This window comes from Lissotriton helveticus, chromosome 2_1 (genome assembly GCF_964261635.1).
Source record: "Lissotriton helveticus chromosome 2_1, aLisHel1.1, whole genome shotgun sequence".
NCBI lineage: Eukaryota > Metazoa > Chordata > Amphibia > Caudata > Salamandridae > Lissotriton > Lissotriton helveticus.
This window is the reverse complement of record NC_136059.1, coordinates 939764808-939786541: the sequence shown is the minus strand read 5'-3', so window position 1 is coordinate 939786541 and position 21734 is coordinate 939764808.

The following is a 21734-nucleotide window of genomic DNA, read 5'->3' as shown; positions in this document are numbered from 1 at the left end:
AGGAGAGTGAACATGGGGAATGAGGATAAGTGAAGAAAATGTAGTAAAGGAACGGAGGAGTGGAAGAGTAAGAAAAGAGCAGTGATGTTTAGGAAAGAGTGGAGATACAGACTGGATAAAGGCAAGTGAGTGTGAGACAAGGTGAGTAAGGGAGTGAAGAGACAGAGAAAGTGAAAGAAAAAGTGAGAGTAGAAGACTGAGGGCCTCATTTATGAGGCCATGCGTCACTTTTACGCCGCCGGTGCGTCACTTTTTGTGACGCACCAGTGGTGTAAAAAATGCGTCTTGTTGAGTCATATTTACAAAGTGACGCTTCTAGGTAGATGCGTCACTTTGTCAACCCCTGCACCACATTATACCTGCGCCAGGAATAATGTATGCAAAGGGGGCGTATTGACGCAATGAAGGGTCGTAGAAGTGACTCAGTGAAATCTATGAGATTTCACTGCGTCACTTTTAGGACGCCGTTGCGACAAAATCTTGCGCCTGCCTCACAGCAGGCGTAAGACTGACGCAGGCCCTTTCACATGGGGCTTGCCCCATGTGAAAGGATGCATTGCTGGAGTTGCGTCACTTTTGTGACACACTCCAGGAATGCGTCACTTTTGCGCTTACAGATACGTCAGAAATACTGACGTATCTGTAACTCCTTGCGACATGATGCGTCATACATTAAATATGACGCATCATGAATGTCGCAAGGAGAGCGCACTGAGAAGTGACGCATCGCTGCTTTCACGCAGCGATGCGTCATTTCTCATAAATGAGGCCCTGAGTGAGGGAGGAAAGAAACATAAGTGAGGGAGTGCAGCTGTGTTATAGGGAGTGAGCTTGATAGAAGAGGAGTGACAGACTAAGGGGTCAGAGAGAATGAGGCTAACAGAGAGAGAAAGAGGGAAGGGGAGTATAGAACTAAGAGGACAGAGGGAGTAAGAGAAGGAGTTAGTGAAGTGGAGTAAGGAGAGTAAGGGAGGAGAAAAGAGTGAGGGAGCAAAAGAAGGAAAGAGACAGGAAGGAAAGTAAAGGTTAAGGTCTGAAAGAAGGTGAGTGTGGGAGTATGGCTGAGTTATAGGGAGTGAGCGTGACAAAAGAGGAGTGAGAGACTAAAGGGACGGAGAGAATGAGGCTAACAGAGAGAGAATGAGGGAAGGGGAGTGTAGAAGTAAGAGGACAGATGGAGTAAGAGAAGGAATTAGTGAAGTGGAGTAAGGAGAGTAAGGAAAGGGAAAACAGTGAAGGAGTAAAGGAAGGGAAGTGAGAGGAAGGAAAGTAAAGGAGGAGGTCTGAAAGAAGGTGAGTGTGGGAGTGTGACTGAGTTATAGGGTGTGAGCGTGACAGAAGAGGAGTGAGAGACTAAAGGGACGGAGAGAATGGCGGTAACAGCGAGAGAGTGAGAGAAGGGGAGTGTAGAAGTAAGAGTACACAGGGAGTAAGAGAAGGAATTTGTGAAGTGGAGTAAGGAGAGAAAGGGAAGGGAAAACAGTGAAGGATTGAAGGAAGGGAAGATAGAAGAAGGAAAGTAAAGGAGAAAGTATCAAAGAAGGTGAGTGTGGGAGTTTGGCTGAGTTATAGGGTATGAGCGTGACAGAAGACAAGTGAGAGACTAAGGGGACAGAGAGAATGAGGCTAAAAAAAAGAGATTGAGGGAAGGGGAGTGTAGAACTAAGAGGACAGAGGGAGAAAGAGAAGGAGTTAGTGAAGTGGAGTAAGGGGAGTAAGGGAAGGGAAAACAGTGAAGGAGCAAAGGATGGGAAGAGAGAGGAAGGGAAGTAAAGGAGAAGGTTTCAAAGAAGGTGAGTGTGGGAGTATGGCTGAGTTATAGGCAGTGAGTGTGACAGAAGAGGAGTGAGAGACTAAAGGGACGGAGAGAATGAGGTTAACAGAGAGACAATGAGGGAAGGGGAGTGTAGAAGTAAGAGGACAGAGGGAGTAAGAGAAGCAGTTAGTAAAGTGGAATAAGAAAGTAAGGGAAGAGAAAAGAGTGAAGGAGCAAAGGAAGAAAAGAGAGAGGAAGGAAAGTAAAGGAGAAGGTCTGAAAGAAGGTGAGTGTGGGAGTGTGGCTGAGTTATAGGGTATGAGCGTGACAGAAGACGAGTGAGAGACTAAGGGGACAGAGAGAATGAGGCTAACAAAAAGAGATTGAGGAAAGGGGATTGTAGAACTAAGAGGACAGAGGGAGAAAGAGAAGGAGTTAGTGAAGTGGAGTAAGGAGAGTAAGGGAAGGGAAAAGAGTAAAGCAATGAAGTAAGAGAAGAGAGAGGAAAGAAAGTAAAGGAGAAGGTCTGAAAAAAGGTGAGTGTAAGAGAGGAGTGTTGAAAAGGGGAGTAAACGTGGGAATTCAAAATAAGTGAGGCAAACGCAATAAGGGAACAGAGGTGTGTGAGCATCAGAGAAGAGTAGTGAGGTTAAGGAAAAGAGTATAGGTAAAGTAAATTTTGTACATCAAACTTACCTTATAAGTAATGTAAACTTAGTTTCATATTTTCATTTAAATTTATATCTGTGAAAGACAAAACAAAATAAGTTACAATATTTATAATATATATTTTACAATACAAGAGACAAAGTAGGAGATTAACAAGGGTGAGGGAGGGTGAGTGAAGGGCAGGGAGGTTGATGAAAAAGGGAAAATAAAGAGAGGATTAAAGTAAGTGAGCTTGAGACAAAGGACGTGAAGGAGTGAAAATATAGAGGTAGTGAAGGAAAGAGTGGCAGAAAGGAACTGAGTAAGAGAGCAAAGAAAGGTAAGTAATGGAGTGTGGGTGAGTTTTAAGGAGTAAGCATGACGGAAGAGGAGTGAGACAGTGAGAGGATCCAGAGACTGAAGCTAAGAGACAGAGTGTGAGGGAAAGGGAGTGAGGATGTGAGAGGACAGATGAAGTGAGAGAAGGAGTGAGTGAAGTGTAATAAGGTCAGTGAGAGAAGGTGAATTATTGAGGGAACAAAGAAAGGAAACAAGGGGAAGGGGAGTGAAGTAGAGTGACTGACAGCTGGAAAGTAGTGGATAGGAGAGAGGGAAAAGGCCGTAAACAAGTGGTTAATAAGAATAAGTGATGAAAATGGAATAAGGGAAGGGAGGTGAGGGAGAGTGAAAAAAGACCAGTGAGGGTGAGTTAAGAGGAGTGATAGAGGGTGGAAATAGGTAAGTGAGCATAAGAGAATGGGAAAATAATATATATTTAATAATAGAAAAACAAAATAATTTCAACAACATGTTATATAGTTTATTTTTGCGGTTCTCAGAATATATTAAATTTCACTTAAAACAGTGACTTCAATAATACTCATCATATAACAGCGGGCAAAAAACACCACAATCAAAATGATTGTGTTTAAAAAACCCATGAAATATTTTCTAAAATAAAGGAACATTTTTGAAAAAACATATCTAAACTCACTTTTGATCCATCCACTTTTCCACGAGGCCAAATAGTATATGGAAAGTCCTTTTCTTTGGTAATTAGTGCAGAGTATTCTTTATTGGTCATTTACCCGACTTTCTGAAAGAAAAGCTCCAACATCTTTTACATTATGAAACAAGAGTTTTATATTCACCTCTAGCTTACTTTTTATAAATAATTTGTATAATACTCACAGCACACACTATATAATATACATATACTATCTCTATGACAACTACATGCTTTTTATTATCTTCATCACTCTCATTCAGAAAGTAATTTTGAACACCAAACTAACTTATATTAACTGCTGCAATCTTCATAGGCCAATTACCTACCCTAAAATTTCGGTTGTAAGAACACTAGGTAAGAATTTAGTAAGTCAGAAGGCAAACGTTTTTTGAAAGTCAATTGAGTATCATTACAGTGTTTCCATCCTTTTTGACATTTTAAATAAGCTGTGTAATGTCCTGATGTTGTTGAAGGACCATCATGGTAAACAATTGCTGCAGTTGTAAAGGTTATTCCTGAAATTGATAATTGAGAAGCCACAAAATTGTTAATTAATGTTGTCAATTTAGTTCCATCAGGTCTACATCGTTGGAACATTAAAATAACATACTGTCCATATCTTCGTAAAAATAAAGTTGATAGCATTGCAGATTTACATTGAGTACAGACCATGTTTTGATTTGCTTCTCTAACTAGATTATTAAAAGACACTGATTTGCAGTCTGGTAAAGTCAAATATATAAATCTTTCAGTGTCTACTGTAGTACTACTTAAAAAGGAGCAATTGTCGCAGTCATGTTGCCATTTATAAGAAAGGCCAAAAAGATGTTCTACATCTACACCTTCATCTTGCAATACAACAAGCATATTCATTAGAAATTCCTGACAATCTTGCTGAATATTCTGTAAAAAGTGATTTAGACCAGAACATATGTCTAAAACCTTTCGAATTTCAGAAACACTTTGTATTTTTGTTCTATCACTGCTACATTTCTCTAATACAGAATTTAATAAACAACAAAATGTTTGATCACGATTTTCAGCAATCTGTTCTTGTACAGTTTGGAGAAAGAAAACAACATTAACCACTACATTAGCATAGCAGTTGACACCCGAACTATTTTCAAACTGAAATCCAACAACATCTTTAACTGAATCCATTTCGTTTCTGCTTACAATTACTGGTTCATCTACCTTTTTTCTTTTTGCTACAACTTCACTACAATTTTTCTCATTTCTTCTTATTCGGCCTACCACACGCTTTTCAAATAGAGGATATTGAGGTAAATTTGGAGTATACTCTCTTCTTAACCTATGATATTGTTTTATACAATTTAGATCTGCATTAATCTTTGTCTCATCAAAATCAATCAAGTACAATCCCGATAAAGTTCTGACTCGAGATAAAGCAACATATGCCATACCCTCCTTGAACACAGAATTTCCAATATTCACCAAATAACTATCAACACTTAAACCTTGAGATTTATGAATAGTTACTGCATATGCCAAAGAAACAGGAAACTGTTTTCTGCTGACATATAAATCTTTCACAAGCAAAAAACGGGCAGAACAACGACAGATTTGTTGTACTTCTTCAATACCATTAAATTTAATTTTTATAATTTCAATTCCATCTCTATTTCAGTAATTCACAAAATCTACAACATGACCCATTGCTCCATTTACTAAACCTCTTTCAACATCTAAATTACGTTGTAAAATTATACGACAATTTGAAGATGCATACAGAGTCTTTTCCATACCTGCAGTTTTAGATATTGTCTTCTCTAAAGAATCCAATTTTGATTTCAACTTTTCTGACAAATAGTTGCTCCTTCATGTTCAATTTTATCAATAGCTTCCAGTTTCACAATCTCTTCATTTTCCAACTTTAACAATTTGTTGTTGAAGATTGAACATTCTTGCAGAGTTGGCATCAAGCATATGACAGATTTGTTTTCAGGAATTTTCTTAAAAATATTCTCAGGGAGAATATTTTCATTTGGAAACAAATTTGAAATTAATCGTCCATGTGAAGCTTCTTTGCCATACTCAGTTAGTTTTCCAATTCTTATATCTTGTAGAATATTTTTATAATCTTCATCCCTTGCCTGTCACATATTTTGAAGCAGTTCTGCATATTTGAAATTTAACCATATATTAACATTTCCAATGCTTCCTAAGCACTTCCTGGTATCTTCATGCGTAAGCATTTTAAACACTGGCTGTCCTTTCACTGGAATTAGTTGCAGTAAATCTCCAAAAACAATTATGTGTTTGCCTCCAAATAACACTTCATAGTCTGTTTTAAGAATTTCTTGCATTCTTAAATGCACAAAAGCAAGCATTACATTTGATACCATGCTTACTTCAACAATGATAAGAAGTTTCATTTTCTTTAGGACTCTTGAAACTTCACAACAAGCTTCTCCAGATAGCTTGTGGTATTGTAATTTGTTATCATGCTCCACTGGCAGCATCAATAAGCGATGTAAAGTAATCCCTTTAATGTTGTGTGCTGCCAACCCAGTTGGAGCAGTAACAACACAAGAGAGCGATGACTCCGTTGTTTTCTGCAGATAAGTTGCAATTGCTTTAATCAGGAAACTTTTTCCAGTTCCTGCTTCTCCACTCACATATAGTCGGACAGGTACAAATGATGTACATGAGCACTCTTTTTTCTAATGACATAAACCATGCTCAATGTGTTTTGTGACTTCGTCATATATTTGTCTCTGCTCAATGTTTAGTTCTTTTTCCAAATCTTCTAACTGAACTCCATCCTCCTGAGCTTGTTCCATGGCTCTTTCAACTTCATCCAATGGCAGTGGCAGCTTCGTTTTGTATAATTGGTCCTCCTAGTGGATCCTGACTCAATGAAGCAGAACTCTGACTATCTTGAGAACTGTCTCTAGCAATCTCAGCTGCAATTGTAGCTTCTTGCTGTATTTCCTCGTACAACATATGCAGATAATTTGAAAAAACAGGACATTCTATCGTATCCTTGATTGCATTGAACGAATCTTCATAAGTAAGAAAATCTCCAAGTAGTTCCTCTTCTGTACGCCAAGGCTTAAAGAGTTGCAAAAGAGCTAAGTATTAAAATTCCCTTTTGTCTGGAGATTCACAACTCAATTTTCGATGATTAATCAAATGGCCTTTTCTTTGTTTCACCAGACAGCCTTCACAACCAATTACAGCATATACACCTTTATTGGTGTCTTCTGTGACGTTCTTTTTAAAAATATAGGTCTGCAGAACTTCATAGAGACAAACGTTCTCAAGATGAGTACTTCTATTTGGATAGTATGTATCCAACATGTTTGTCTTCAGAATATCTGTACTGTCTGGTTCTTTCTTTCAAAACTCGGTTTCGTGTTGCAGCAAAACCTAGACTCACCCAAATGATGGTTCTAGATTTAGCATATAGACTTGCTGATGATAACCGATCGTGACATTCATATGCTCCAATTTCTCGATGCGACAACATCTTCAAACTGTAACTGTATAATTTCTTGCTTAGACTCTTTTCATGTGAAATTTCCTCCCACATTTCCTTCAGTTCCGTCTTTTCTGATTTTGTGATGTAAGACGTCACATATCGAGCCACAGCAATAGAGTTGTCAGCCACATATTGAATATCCATGTTAGCATTCCACATAGACAAAATGACTGGGTTGTGGTCATTTATGAATTTGAATTCCTCATTTCTTCTTAGGTTGTATGTATTTTTGGGTGATTTTCTTGTCACAGTATGTCGCAGAGAAGACATAAAATTGTTGACTCTTCCTTTCGATGTTACTGGACGTGGAAATGCAAAACGACATTTCGTGTAGAACTTGTCCTTGGATTTGTATTTTCGACGACAGTATTTCCCACAACGATGGCTTTGAAAGCGTAAAACTTGATGTCTTAAATTGTTTTCTTCTGTACTTTTCGGAACAGCACATGTAGAATACTGTTCAATGAAACTCATCACTTTCTCATCTGAATCTGTTCCAAATTTGGGTGCATCTTTAATCCATAGCAGCATATGTATATGAGGAGCACCTCTTGCTTGATACTCCTTTCTCCAAAACAAATCCAACACCTCTCCAAGCGGAGGATTTTTTTTGTTTGTAATAAAAGACATCATAGCTTCAAACCTATGATTGAAATACCTGCATGCATTAACTGGATCCAAAGAGCACAGTTCTCCAGGTGTCTTGTATTCAATATTTTCAATGTTTTTATTTGCCTCTCGTAGAAATGCAAGTAAGTCTTCCCAAGCATACTCAGCACAGCTAAGAGTGAGGAACCATGTAGGAGTTCCTAAGTTTCTTAGCATACATTTCAATTCCCCATGACGACGGTACCAATACTCGTTAGTACCACGCTGACATGCCATAAGATTAATTAGCTGCGATTCCAAAACACTGTCTTGCAGTTTGACTTTATCCATAAAATCCCTTGCCGAAACATTTTGTAGATGTGCTCCACTTTTCAGTATATGGTTTACTGCATAGGAAAGTCCAGACAAGTCACTCTCAAACAGTAGATGGAACAAATATGGAATGCAGTGACGAAACCTTGGATCTTCTGCATATAATCTTGAAGTCCGGTATTCAGATGCAGGAATTTGAACAGGTCGGTCGTCATATCGTCCACCTTCACCTATTGGAAATAACTGTGGAAATCATCGAGCCTCTAAACGTTCTTCTCATAAACTAATGGGACTTCCTTCTGCTTTTTTCATCTGGAACAAGTCAATAGCATTCACCATTACTTCTTTGGAATGCAATGGATGAACACTATAATGTTCATAAATATCTTCACTTCTAGAGACATCAACTTTTTCTATTTGCCCAGCTGAGACCTCAGTGTCCTCTTCTACAGTTGTTTCTTCTTCTCCCACATACACATTTCTATAGTATAGTACTGATTATTTTTTACCAAACACAACGTTGCCTTCTTGACTTTCCTAACATCCACTAATTCTTGCCAGATTTTCTTACTTTTTGTCGGAACACCATTAACTAGAATAACCAGAGGTTCCTCCTCTACTTTTTCGACACCAATTGTATCAATATTTTTCTTAAAATCTAGAGGCAAATAAACAACTCTTCCCTTTAATCCTCTCTGTAAATCTGAAGGAGGCAATTTCCCTGTCTTAGGCTCCATACGAACAATAGCCTGAAAAGGATGTACACATTGAATCAGAATAGACTCATAGGTATTTAAATCCATCAATTCAGAAGGAACGTCTACCAACTCCAGATTATTATGAGCAGCTCTAGCAGGCATTCTGTTTTCATGTAATTTATTATAGCAATATTTACAAATACGTTGAGCAGAGCCCAAATCAAAACAATTTTCAACCCACTAATAAGTTGCAAAATCCTTCCACTCATTATTATTTATTATTATTTATCTTTTCGCTTTTTACATATAAATCAACTAATCTAGTCTGATGCTATAATGAGTTCGTCGACAACAAACACAAGAAAAATTAGGCCTTTCACTTGAATTGACCTTCAACTTTGTAATTACATTTTCAAATGTTTCTGTACTTAAAATCTCTACTTTCTCTTCTACATTACCTCCTATTACTGTATCAATTTCTGCACTGACCTCTTTTTCACCAAAGTAACGAAACTCAATTTCATCACAAATGTTTTTGACATCTAATTCAGTTCCATGCAAAAGAGCACTGTTTAACTGTTCTATTTGAAGTGCTGGACTTTTTGCATAATACAACCTTCTCACTAAATTCCTCACTTTATTATCATGCACTGCTAACATCCTAAAATGGTGAAAAACACTCTGACAAACTTTTCTTGAAAGACAAGCCAGTGAATGCCCTTGCAAACCTGTTTTTTCTCTCACTCTACAAAGAAATTTTCATTTTTTGTTTCACACTTTTCTTGTATATGTCCGTATTAAAGTGCGAAACAAATCAATTGATTCCTGTCGGACACAACAAATACTACTACAATTCCATGTATACACTGGAGCCTTAGGACATCTCCCTAAAACTTCATCAGCTAACACCTCTTCTGTATTTCTAGGCACAATCTCTTCTTTTTCAACCGGACAACCGTCCTTCACCTCCTCATATGCTCGACCACTGGTGTCAACTGCATGCACCAAATCATTATCCTGAAAGTAACTTTCTTCATTAAAAAATGGCTCACAACTTGAACTATGCTTCCATTCTCCAGAAAAAACATCACAGAAATTAGTTCGATTAATTACTCTCCTCCACTTACATTTTGATTTGAAAACACTGATTACCTCATCTAGTGTACGAATTCTATTCATTACTAATCCATATAACTTATTTTTCACTTTAAATGCTTCATCCACAATCTTAATTATGCTTTTTTTTCTTGTAAAAAGCGGTCTTTTTTTGATACCTCTTTACAAATTTTATACTATTCTGTTGTAAAACATTCGTCTACGAATTTCAGTAAATTGGTTGCTCCTTCCTTTGTTGTACAAAATATCTTCTCCTTGTACAGGTCTAACATTTTTAGAAGGACATCCTGTCTTCTTTCTAATTACAGGTGTTTCATGCTTGTTTGCAAAAAACGTTTTTTTTCTTGATATTTCAATAGGTTCCTGAGAAAATTTTTAGTTTGCTTACCAGGAGCATTTTTCTTTTTCTCTGAAGATTTTATTTTGGTGGTTCTCGATTTTCTTTTTCCTTAGACCTTAATTTTCTTTTATAAACTTTTTCACGTCTTGCTTTCGAAGGCATCTTTTTGTTTGTTTGTATAGATGATTATACTCTGTGGTAAACAAAAATAACATATTATAGATCACTACAAACATATTACATAGCAATTACAATAAGTAAACAATATAAACACTAGTATACAACAATAGGCTGATTTACATTACATGTGCTTTGCTTTGTGTCAAAAACGATTTAGTAATTAATGTAATGTCTTGCTTATATATAGTTGGCTAGTTTTTGGCCTGTAGATACAGTGAAATAATATGAGCGGAGACACACATACTGCTTGCAGAGACAGAGATGGTAGATTACATGTAATATCGTGGACATGTGCCTAGGATCACACTGTGACTGGAGCTTGATTCACCCATCACTGTAATCTTAGGCAGAGTCACACATACTGTTGGCAGAGACTGCCATGGTACATTATATCTAACATTCTGATCATGTGCCTAAGATCACACTGTGACTGAAGCTTGATTCACCCATCACTGTGATCTTAGGCTGAGTCACACATACCATTACACTATCTGTATACCAGCATTAATGTCAAACATTGCGCAAGCGGCTTGTAAATATGCTCATGAAACCATTACACTATCTCTGTACCAGCATTAATGTCAAACATTGCACAAGGGGCTTGTAAATATGCCAATTAAACCATTACACTGTCTCTGTACCAGCATTAATGTAAAACATTGCACAAGGGGCTTTTAAATATGCTAATGAAACCATTATACTATCTGTATACCAGCATTAATGTCAAACATTGCACAAGGGGCTTGTAAATAGGCCAATGAAACCATTACACTATCTGTGCACCAGCATTAATGTTAAACATTGCACAAGGGTCTTGTAAATATGCTAATGAAACCATTACACTATCTGTATACCAGCATTAATGTCAAACATTGCACAAGGGGCTTGTAAATATGCCAATGAAACCATTACACTATCTGTATACCAGCATTAATGTCAAACATTACGCAAGCGGCTTTTAAATATGCCAATGAAACCATTACACTATCTCTGTACCAGCATTGTAAATATGCCAATGAAACCATTACACTATCTCTGTACCAGCATTAATGTCAAACATTCCACAAAGGGCTTGTAAATATGCCAATGAAACCATTACACTATCTGTATACCAGCATTAGTGTCAAACATTGCACAAGGGGCTTGTAAATATGCTAATGAAACCATTACACTATCTGTATACCAGCATTAATGTCAAACATTGCGCAAACACCTTGTAAATATGCCATTGAAACCATTACACTATCTGTATACCAGCATTAATGTCAAACATTACACAAGGGGCTTGTAAATATGCTAATGAAACCATTACACTATCTGTATACCAGCATTAATGTCAAACATTGCGCAAGCACCTTGTAAATATGTCAATGAAACCATTACACTATCTGTGTACCAGCATTAATGCAAAACATTGCACAAGGGGCTTGTAAATATGCTAATGAAATCATTACACTATCTGTATACCAGCATTAATGTCACACATTGCACAAGGGTCTTGTAAATATGCTAATGAAACCATTACACTATATGTATACCAGCATTAATGTCAAACATTGCACAAGGGTCTTGTAAATATGCTAATGAAACCATTACACTATCTGTATACCAGCATTAATGTTAAACATTGCACAAGGGGCTTGTAAATATGCTAATGAAACCATCACGCTATATGTATACCAGCATTAATGTCAAACATTGCACAAGGGGCTTATAAATATGCCGATGAAACCATTACATTATCTGTATACCAGCATTAATGTCAAACATTGCACAAGGGTCTTGTAAATATGCTAAAGAAACCATTACACTATCTGTATACCAGCATTAATGTCAAACATTGCACAAGGGTCTTGTAAATATGCTAATGAAACCATTACTTTATCTGTATACCAGCATTAATGTCAAACATTGCACAAGGGGCTTGTAAATATGCTAATGAAACCATTACACTATCTGTATACCAGCATTAATGTTAAACATTGCACAAGGGTCTTGTAAATATGCTAATGAAACCATTACACTATTTGTATACCAGCATTAATGTCAAACATTGCACAAGGGGCTTGTAAATATGCCAATGAAACCATTACGCTATCTTTATACCAGCATTAATGTCAAACATTGCACAAGGGGCTTTTAAATATGCTAATGAAACCATTACACTATCTGTATACCAGCATTATTGTCAAACATTGCACAAGCGTCTTGTAAATATGCTAATGAAACCATTACACTATCTGTATACCAGCATTAATGTACGCGCACCTGTGAGGGCTCGGAGAGCGCTTATAGATATATATGTGTTTTTGAAGTTAATTTAAAAAAAAAACACTGGAGCAATTTTCACCAAATATAGCAAAGGCACATCTGCGTACCAGTCCCTAAAATTTTGCCAAGTTTGGCGTAATTCCGCTCAGCGGTTCGGGCTTTTTCTCAGCCCCCACTTCACGAATCCCCCCGTAACTTCCAGGGAAGGAGCGGAGCGGAGCTGGCCAAAATTTTGGAAAATTACACACAAATTCCTCAACCGGTGCCAGAGTTATTCCCAATAGAATGTTGCGGATTTCCTATGGTAGCCAATCCTAACTATAACTACCTACTGGCGACCGCCAGTAGGTAATATATATATATATATGTATATATATCCTCCACAGTTTGGCTTTTTTTTTTTACTTTTGACAAAAACCCAGCCACAAGGACACAAAGGAAGGGGAAGTGGACATTCCCGGGGGTACAGAAACATACAAGAAGTGGATAGAGGAGCCTGTGAAACAGAAAAGCTGGGTCCAACAATGAGGAGCATGTTACAGAAGAAACCATAGTAGAGTCAATGCAAGAATTGGAAATGGTAAATCTATCAAAAAGATGTATGTCTGAATCAGAACTATCATTATTAAAACGAGGTCTACATTTTTGCCCAATAGGTCAAATGGACATAGCGCAAACAAGAATTGACCTATATCAATATGTGAGAAAAATCTAATTGGCCAAAGCCTTTGCACCGAACAAACAAATGCCAGATTTTAATAAGAACCTTGAAAAAACTATTTCAAAGCTTATAGCAAAAGACTCAAATGATCTGCTTACACTAATCAATCTGGATACAACAGGGGACACAAATAGCATTAATTTAGAGGAAGCTTTTCCTGAAATGGGTGCTGGTATGAATGGAAAAAGATCAAAATTGCGCTTCTATCCGCAACTTGCAGCAGGCAACAAGATTGACATCTTTCATGAAGCAGTAGTACAAGACCTATACAAGTTAAAAAAACAAGATACTCAGACAACCAAAACATGGAGGAAAGAAAAGCATTATTAAATTTGACCAAAGGAGGAACGAATTGAAATAAAAATGACGGATAAAGGAGGTAACATTGTTATTTGGGAGAAAATTGATTATATAAAGGAGGCACGCCATCAATTGAGAAATACCAACTACTATGAAAAACTCCAAGACAATTCAACTCCAAGATTGAAAATTGAACTGGATAATAAGGAAATAAGCAAACTTTTTTGACGAAGACGAATGTAAGTACTTAACAACAGAGAACCCAATAAAGCAACTATATATTTTTTGCCAAAGATCCACACCCAACCAACAAAACCACCTGGACGACCAATTATATCAGCAAGAGGATCTCTCTGAACCGGTTGCAAATTATTTTGATCACTTCTTAATGCCCTTCGTCCTAAGCCTTAATTTATACATTAAAGACACCGGTGACCTTTTAAGACACTTACAAGGGACCCCATAGCAAGAAACGTATGGGTTAATAACAATGGATGTAGTCTCATTGTACACCAATATAGAGAATGACATTGGCATTTCAGCTTGTGAACATTTCCTGAAGGAGAGAAACATACATTACGTCCAACATAATGCAATGCTACTTGAAATTATACAATGATGCCTAACTCAAAATGTCTTCTTTTTTGGTAATGAGATCTACAAACAAGTGAAAGGCACAGCGATGGGATTTTTGTTTAGTCTTAGCTAAGCCTGTCTGGCAATGGGCTAAAGGGAGCAGAACTTTGCTTGACAACCAGATAATGATACATTTGTAAACAAAACAATCCTGTGACTAAGGTTCATTGATGCCCTTTTTAATATCTTGGATGATTTAGTGAGTATTTTATTATCTTAAACTCCACACCAGCAAATTTGAAATTTACTTACAATATCAGTCAAACGATAGTGACATCCCTGGATACTGAAATCTACATACAAGACAACAAACTACACAAAACTTTACATCAGAGGGAAACAGCAACAATGCTTCATTGGTTCAAACACCTCACGGCATTCAACGTGCAACCTACAATCATCAACTCAGCTAAATCTCTGGGTATAACCCTTGATGGCAATCTCAACATGCATAAACACATTGTCAATGCAACAAAAGGAGCAAATTTCCAAAATAATATTCTAAGGAAACTTAAACCCTTCCTACCAAAAAATGACCTCAAGACGGCAGATCAAGCTCTAGTTATCCCCAGGATCGAATACGGAAGTGTCTCTCTTTGTGGTCTCCCCAAAGCTACAACAGCACCACTAAGAGCCACCATCAACGCGGCAGCCAGGCTTATCACGGGCTCGAAAAAAAGGTCCCACATCTCCCCTGACCTAAAAGCTTTGAACTGGCTCACATGGGAAGCCAGAATTCACCTAAAAATAGCATGCATGACCCACAAAGCCATTCACCATAAAGCACCCAGTTATCTCTCTCGGAAACTATCTATCTCTGGAGGCAAGAGATCCACAAGAAGTGCAGAAAGCCTATTACTGAAACAACAAAGATTAAATAAGACGAAAACTTATAAACGCTCCTTCTCAGGGATGGCTCCCAGGATTTGGAACGCATTACCCCCAGAAACCAGACTTACCACATCTACTGCACTGTTCAAAAAGGAAGTAAAGGCGATTCTCATGGAAAAATTCACATGAACTTAATTGAAGGACATGACATATATAGATGCAAACAAACAATCTACATGACACTTAGACTCTCTCAGCCCGCACCTTTCTCTGTCTCCTACTTTGCACAACGTAGGATCCAGTGTCGATCTACATCTCTCGTTTGTTATATTTATGCACACTTTGTACATATATATTTGTATTATTCTGTATTTGGATTAACCTGTATTATGTTGTATAACTCTCACTGCCTGATATACATTGATATTTTGAATTGTGTTGTTTAATTTTTCTCTGCTTGTAAAGCGCTCTGATATTCGCAAGGGTCTGGTTCGCGCTCTATAAAACTTTCAATAAATAAATAAATGCGACCTTACACGCAGAGAGCTTCCATTAGAAGACCTTCATTGAAAACATTCCATATGGCGAGTGCTTAAGGATTCTAAGAATTTGTGGGGAAAAGGTTGAATGGTACAAACACAGTAAAATAAAGCACACAGATTCAAACGAAGAGGATACCCTGATGGTTCGATAAAAAGATGATGGGAAAGGTCAAATGAAAAAGTAATAGAAGCAATCCTAAAAGCAAAAGTTCTGATGACTAGTTAAGATCCTGAAACAATCCGGTTGATCACCACATATTCGAGGGAATCTAAAAAGATTAAGGGAATCCTAAAGAAGAATTTTAAAATACTCCAACTGGATTCAACGACAGCTCGAATAATGGGTAAACATCCGAATATGACATTTAGAAAAGCAAAGAATTTAAAAGATCGATTAGTTCACAGTCATTTTTGCAAGAAGAACAGTAAACCAATTCAGTGGCTTAACACAAAGGGCTTTGTAAATTGCTACAATTGCAAACTGTTTCAAATTGTGAAAAATGCATAGGAAATCAAATTGGCGAATAATACAATCTGGAAAATTTAAGAACTAATCACATGTAAAAGTCTATACGTAGTATACATAGTTGAATGTCCTTGCGCTCTAAAATATGTCTGATGCACCATCTGCAAAATAAAAAAACATATCTTGGAACATGTGTGAGCGACTATTAATAAAGACCGCAGCAATTTGGTAACAAAACATATGGAGTCACATCACGGTGGAGATTGGAAATTACTAAAATTATTCACAATTGAAAGTGTAGACCACCGTGAGTGAGGCGGACACAGGGAAAGGAGACTGAGACAAAGAGAATGTCCAGACATTTTGATCTTGTGGACCTTCACACTGTATGGGTTGAATCAGAGTGAAGAATTATATGTACATTTGTAAAAATTCTGGAACTCATTTTTGCTTCGAAATTATATAATTTTATTAACTTAACTCACATCACTGAAGTACTGCACATTAATTATGAAGCCCTGTCTAACAACTGTATAGGAATGAATGAACAGGATGATAGGTAATTCAAAGGTTTTGGATATAGAATGAGAGCTAACAGCAGAAGAGCGTACAAAAATAAGTTAAACACTCATTTGGATATTTTTGAAGATCAATCAATGATAAATGGAAAAGGGGTTTTTGGCATTACTAATTAATTTCGACGTACCCACTGGAGGGTTAGAATAAGATGTTCGCAGCGGTGGATTATGATGCCACCGTGGCATCCTCTGTCCCAGCATTGTGGCAGGCGGTGCTCACAGCACCGCCCGCCACAATGCTGGGAATGCACTGTGTGTATTGTCATGCCCAAGGTGACAGGCACCACACGGTGCCTGGCACCTTGTCCATGAAAATGTTGGGGCATGTGCACCCCCCGCCCCCGAAAGCAGACTCCGCATGGCTTTCCATGGCGGGGTTACCACCATGGAAAGCCATGCACCGCTGTCCATGCTAATATGGATGGCGGTGTCTAGCCCCTTTTCCGCCCGGTCGACTGGTCAACCGGCGGAAAACCGGCAGACGCCCCCCCCCACCATACAAATATGGTGGGGGGGAAATGGGTGGTAGGCAGTAGTGAGTTTAGGGCGGATCGCCACCGCCATAATTGTGTAGTTAGTTTTTTAAAGTTAAAGTTTAGGTGTGGTTTGAGTTTATGGGGCCCATGATGAGAATTCATTAAATTATAATTAATTAGTAATTAGTTTTTATTTAATATGTATTATTTAATTGATAAGTAATTGTGTTACTTCTGCAAGTAAAATTTTAGGTGTGGGGTGTGGAGTTTATAGGGGTACAGGTTGGGAGGTAAATTAATTACAGTGAATTAAAAATTACTTTAAAATTAATATGAATTACTAATTGATAATTATGTTAATTGTGCAATTACTTTTTTTACGTTGTGGGTTTTGTAGGGGTATAGAGTGGGAAGTAAATAATTTTTTATTAAGTAACAATTGATTTTTATTATTTAATTGACAATTAATTATGTTAATTGTGTAAATTCTTTTTTTTCTGTTAAATTTTAGTGTGGGTTGTGGGTTTTGTAGGGGTATAGGGTGGGACGTAACTATGGGGGTCATTATGATGGCGGAAGGTGCGCAACCACCAGCCGTGCGGTGGCGTGCTTTCTGCCAACAGACCACGATTTTTTCCAGTCTCATTACGATCGCTGGGTATCCAGACTGCGAGAGTGGCGGATTCAACACGGAACCACCACAGGTTTCTAGTGCCTGGCAGAGTTTTCTGCATCCACAAATGGTGGCGGTGCCTAGCAGGCACCGTCCGCCAAATTAGGATGTGGTCTTCAGCCAGCCTTTCCGTGGTGGGTAAACCACCATTCAAAGGCTGGTGAGTATTGGTTTTGGGGGGCCCGTTACGGGCCCCCCTTGTGTTTGGGGATGGTGTTTGTGCACTGGGGGCAACCATGGTACCCACTACATTTCACTGCAATAAGTGTCAGGCACCGTGTGGTGCCTGCCACGTAGTGCAGTGAAATGCACAACATGCATTTTTAATATCGCGGCGGGTGCTGCAGTCAGCAGCACCCACCACAATGTTAAAGTGCAAAATGTGACCACCATGGTAGCAGTTGCATCCTAATTGGGTGAGCGGGACCGCTACATGCAGATTCCGACAAAAACCGCACTCCCGGTACGCGACATACAGGCCATGAAACCCATCATCTGTGTCAATCCAGTTCTGGACGCCTACGACCTGGTGCACAGAAACTGACGACAGCGCATACGGTGAGAACAACGTACCACAACAACGGAAGTGTACTTGTACGGTGCGTCTTACCCGCTCGCCTATACCACCATTGCAATAGTGATACTAGCCGCACACATGCCATGAATGTTGGGGTACGGTGCAGGTCACGTGATGCGCACACATGCCATGAATGTTGGGGTATGGTACGTTTCACGCGCACGCATATGGCACCATTGCAATAGTGATACGATGCGCACACACGCCATGAATGTTGCGGTACGGTACGGGTCACGCGTTCTGCACACACGCCATGAATGTTGGGGTACGGTGCGTCACACGCTCTCGCGTATGGCACCATTGCAATAGTGATACGATGCGCACTCACGCCATGAATGTTGGGGTACGGTGCGTCACACGCGCTCGCGTATGGCACCATTGCAATAGTGATACGATGTGCACACACGCCAGGAATGTTGGGGTACGGTGCATGACATCTGAGGGGTGGGTGGATACGACTCCCAAGCAGAGGCCAGACATATGAGGGGTGGGTGGATATGACTCCCAGCAGTGGCCAGACATATGAGGGGTGGGTGGATATGACTCCCAGCAGAGGCCAACAGTATGGGGGTGGGTGCAGAGGACTCCCACAGTGGCCAGACATATGATGGGTGGGTGCAGAGGACTCCTAGCAGAGGCCAACAGTATGGGGGTGGGTGCAGAGGACTCCCAGCAGTGGCCAGACATATGAGGGGTGGGTGCAGAGGACTCCCAGCAGAAGCCAGATATATGAGGGGTGGGTGCAGAGGACTCCCAGCAGAGCCCAACAGTATGGGGGTGGGTGCACAGGACTTCCAGCAGTGGCCAGACATATGGGGGTGGGCGGATATGACTCCCAGCAGAGATCAGACATATGAGGGGTGGGTGCAGAGGACTCCCAGCAGAGGCCAACAGTATGGAGGTGGGTGCAGAGGACTCCCAGCAGTGGCCAGACATATGAGGGGTGGGTGCAGAGGACTCGCACAGTGGCCAGACATATGAGGGGTGGGTGGATATGACTCCCAGCGGAGGCCAACAGTATAGGGGTGGGTGCACAGGACTTCCAGCAGTGGCCAGACATATGAGGGGTGGGTGGATATGACTCCCAGCAGTGGCCAGACATATGAGGGGTGGGTGCAGAGGACTCCCAGCAGAGTCCAACAGTATGGGGGTGGGTGCAGAAGACTCCTAAGCAGTGGCCAGACATATTAGGGGTGGGTGCAGAGGACTCTCACAGTGGCCAGACATATGAGGGTGGGTGGATATGACTCCCAGCAGAGGCCAACAGTATAGGGGTGGGTGCACAGGACTTCCAGCAGTGGCCAGACATATGAGGGGTGGGCGCAGAGGACTAGCAGCAGAGGCCAGCAGTATGGGGTGGGTGCAGAGGACTCCCAGCAGTGGCCAGACATATGAGGGGTGGGTGCAGAGGACTCCCACAGTGGCAAGACATATGAGGGGTGGGTGCATCGGACTCCCAGCAGAGGCCAACAGTATTGGGGTGGGTGCACAGGACTCCCAGCAGAGGCCAGACATATGAGGGGTGGGTGCAGAGGACTCCCAGCAGAGGCCAGATATATGAGATGTGGGTGCAGAGGACTCCCAGCAGAGGCCAACAGTATGGGGGTGGGTGCACAGGACTCCCAGCAGTGGCCAGACATATGGGGGTGGGCGGATATGACTCCCAGCAGAGATCAGAGATATGAGAGGTGGGTGCAGAGGACTCCCAGCAGAGGCCAACAGTATGGGGGTAGGTGCAGAGGACTCCCAGCAGTGGCCAGACATATGAGGGGTGGGTGCAGAGGACTCCCACAGTGCCCAGCCATATGAGGGGTGGGTGGATATGACTCCCAGCAGAGGCCAACAGTATAGGGGTGGGTGCACAGGACTTCTAGCAGTGGCCAGACATATGAGGGGTGGGTGGATATGACTCCCAGCAGTGGCCATACATATGAGGGGTGGGTGCAGAGGACTCCCACAGTGGCCAGACATATGAGGGATGGGTGGATATGACTCCCAGCAGAGGTCAGACATATGAGGGGTGGGTGCAGAGGACTCCCAGCAGAGGCCAACAGTATGGGGGTGGGTGCAGAAGACTCCTAAGCAGTGGGCAGACATATGAGGGGTGGGTGCAGAAGACTCCCAGCAGTGGCCAGACATATGAGGGGTGGGTGCAGAGGACTCCCACAGTGGCCAGACATATGAGGGATGGGTGGATATGACTCCCAGAAGAGGTCAGACTTATGAAGGGTGGGTGCAGAGGACTCCCAGCAGAGGCCAACAGTATGGGGGTGGGTGCAGACGACTCCCATACTGCCAGACATATGAGGGGTGGGTGCAGAGCACTCCCAGCAGCGGCCAACAGTATGGGGGTGGGTGCAGAGGACTCCCAGCAGTGGCCAGACATATGAGGGGTGGGTGCAGAGTACTCCCACAGTGGCAAGACATATGAGGGGTGGGTGGATATGACTCCCAGCAGAGGCCAACAGTATGGGGTGGGTGCACAGGACTTTCAGCAGAGGCCAGACATATGAGGGGTGGGTGCAGAGGACTCCCAGCAGAGGCCTACAGTATGGGGGTGGGTGCAGAGGACTCCCACAGTGGCCAGACATATGAGGGGTGGGTGCAGAGGACTCCCAGCAGAGGCCAACAGTATGGGGGTGGGGGCAGAGGACTCCCACAGTGGCCAGACATATGAGCGGTCGGTGGATATGACTCCCAGCAGAGGCCAACAGTATGGGGGTGGGTGCATAGGACTCCCAGCAGTGGCCAGACATATGAGGGGTGGGTGGATATGACTCCCAGCAGAGGTCAGACATATGAGGGGTGGGTGCAGAGGACTCCCAGCAGAGGCCAACAGTATGGGGGTGGGTGCAGAGGACTTCCAGCAGTGGCCATACATATGAGGGGTGGGTGCAGAGCACTCCCACAGTGGCCAGACATATGAGGGGTGGGTGGATATGAGTCCCAGCAGAGGTCAGACACATGAGGGGTGAGTGCAGAGGACTCCCAGCAGAGGCCAACAGTATGGGGGTGGGTGCAGAGGACTCCCAGCAGTGGCCATACATTTGAGGGGTGGGTGCAGAGGACTCCCACAGTGGCAAGACATATGAGGGGTGGGTGCATCGGACTCCCAGCAGAGGCCAACAGTATTGGGGTGGGTGCACAGGACTCCCAGCAGAGGCCAGACATATGAGGGGTGGGTGCAGAGGACTCCCAGCAGAGGCCAGATATATGAGATGTGGGTGCAGAGGACTCCCAGCAGAGGCCAACAGTATGGGGGTGGGTGCACAGGACTCCCAGCAGTGGCCAGACATATGGGGGTGGGCGGATATGACTCCCAGCAGAGATCAGAGATATGAGAGGTGGGTGCAGAGGACTCCCAGCAGAGGCCAACAGTATGGGGGTAGGTGCAGAGGACTCCCAGCAGTGGCCAGACATATGAGGGGTGGGTGCAGAGGACTCCCACAGTGCCCAGCCATATGAGGGGTGGGTGGATATGACTCCCAGC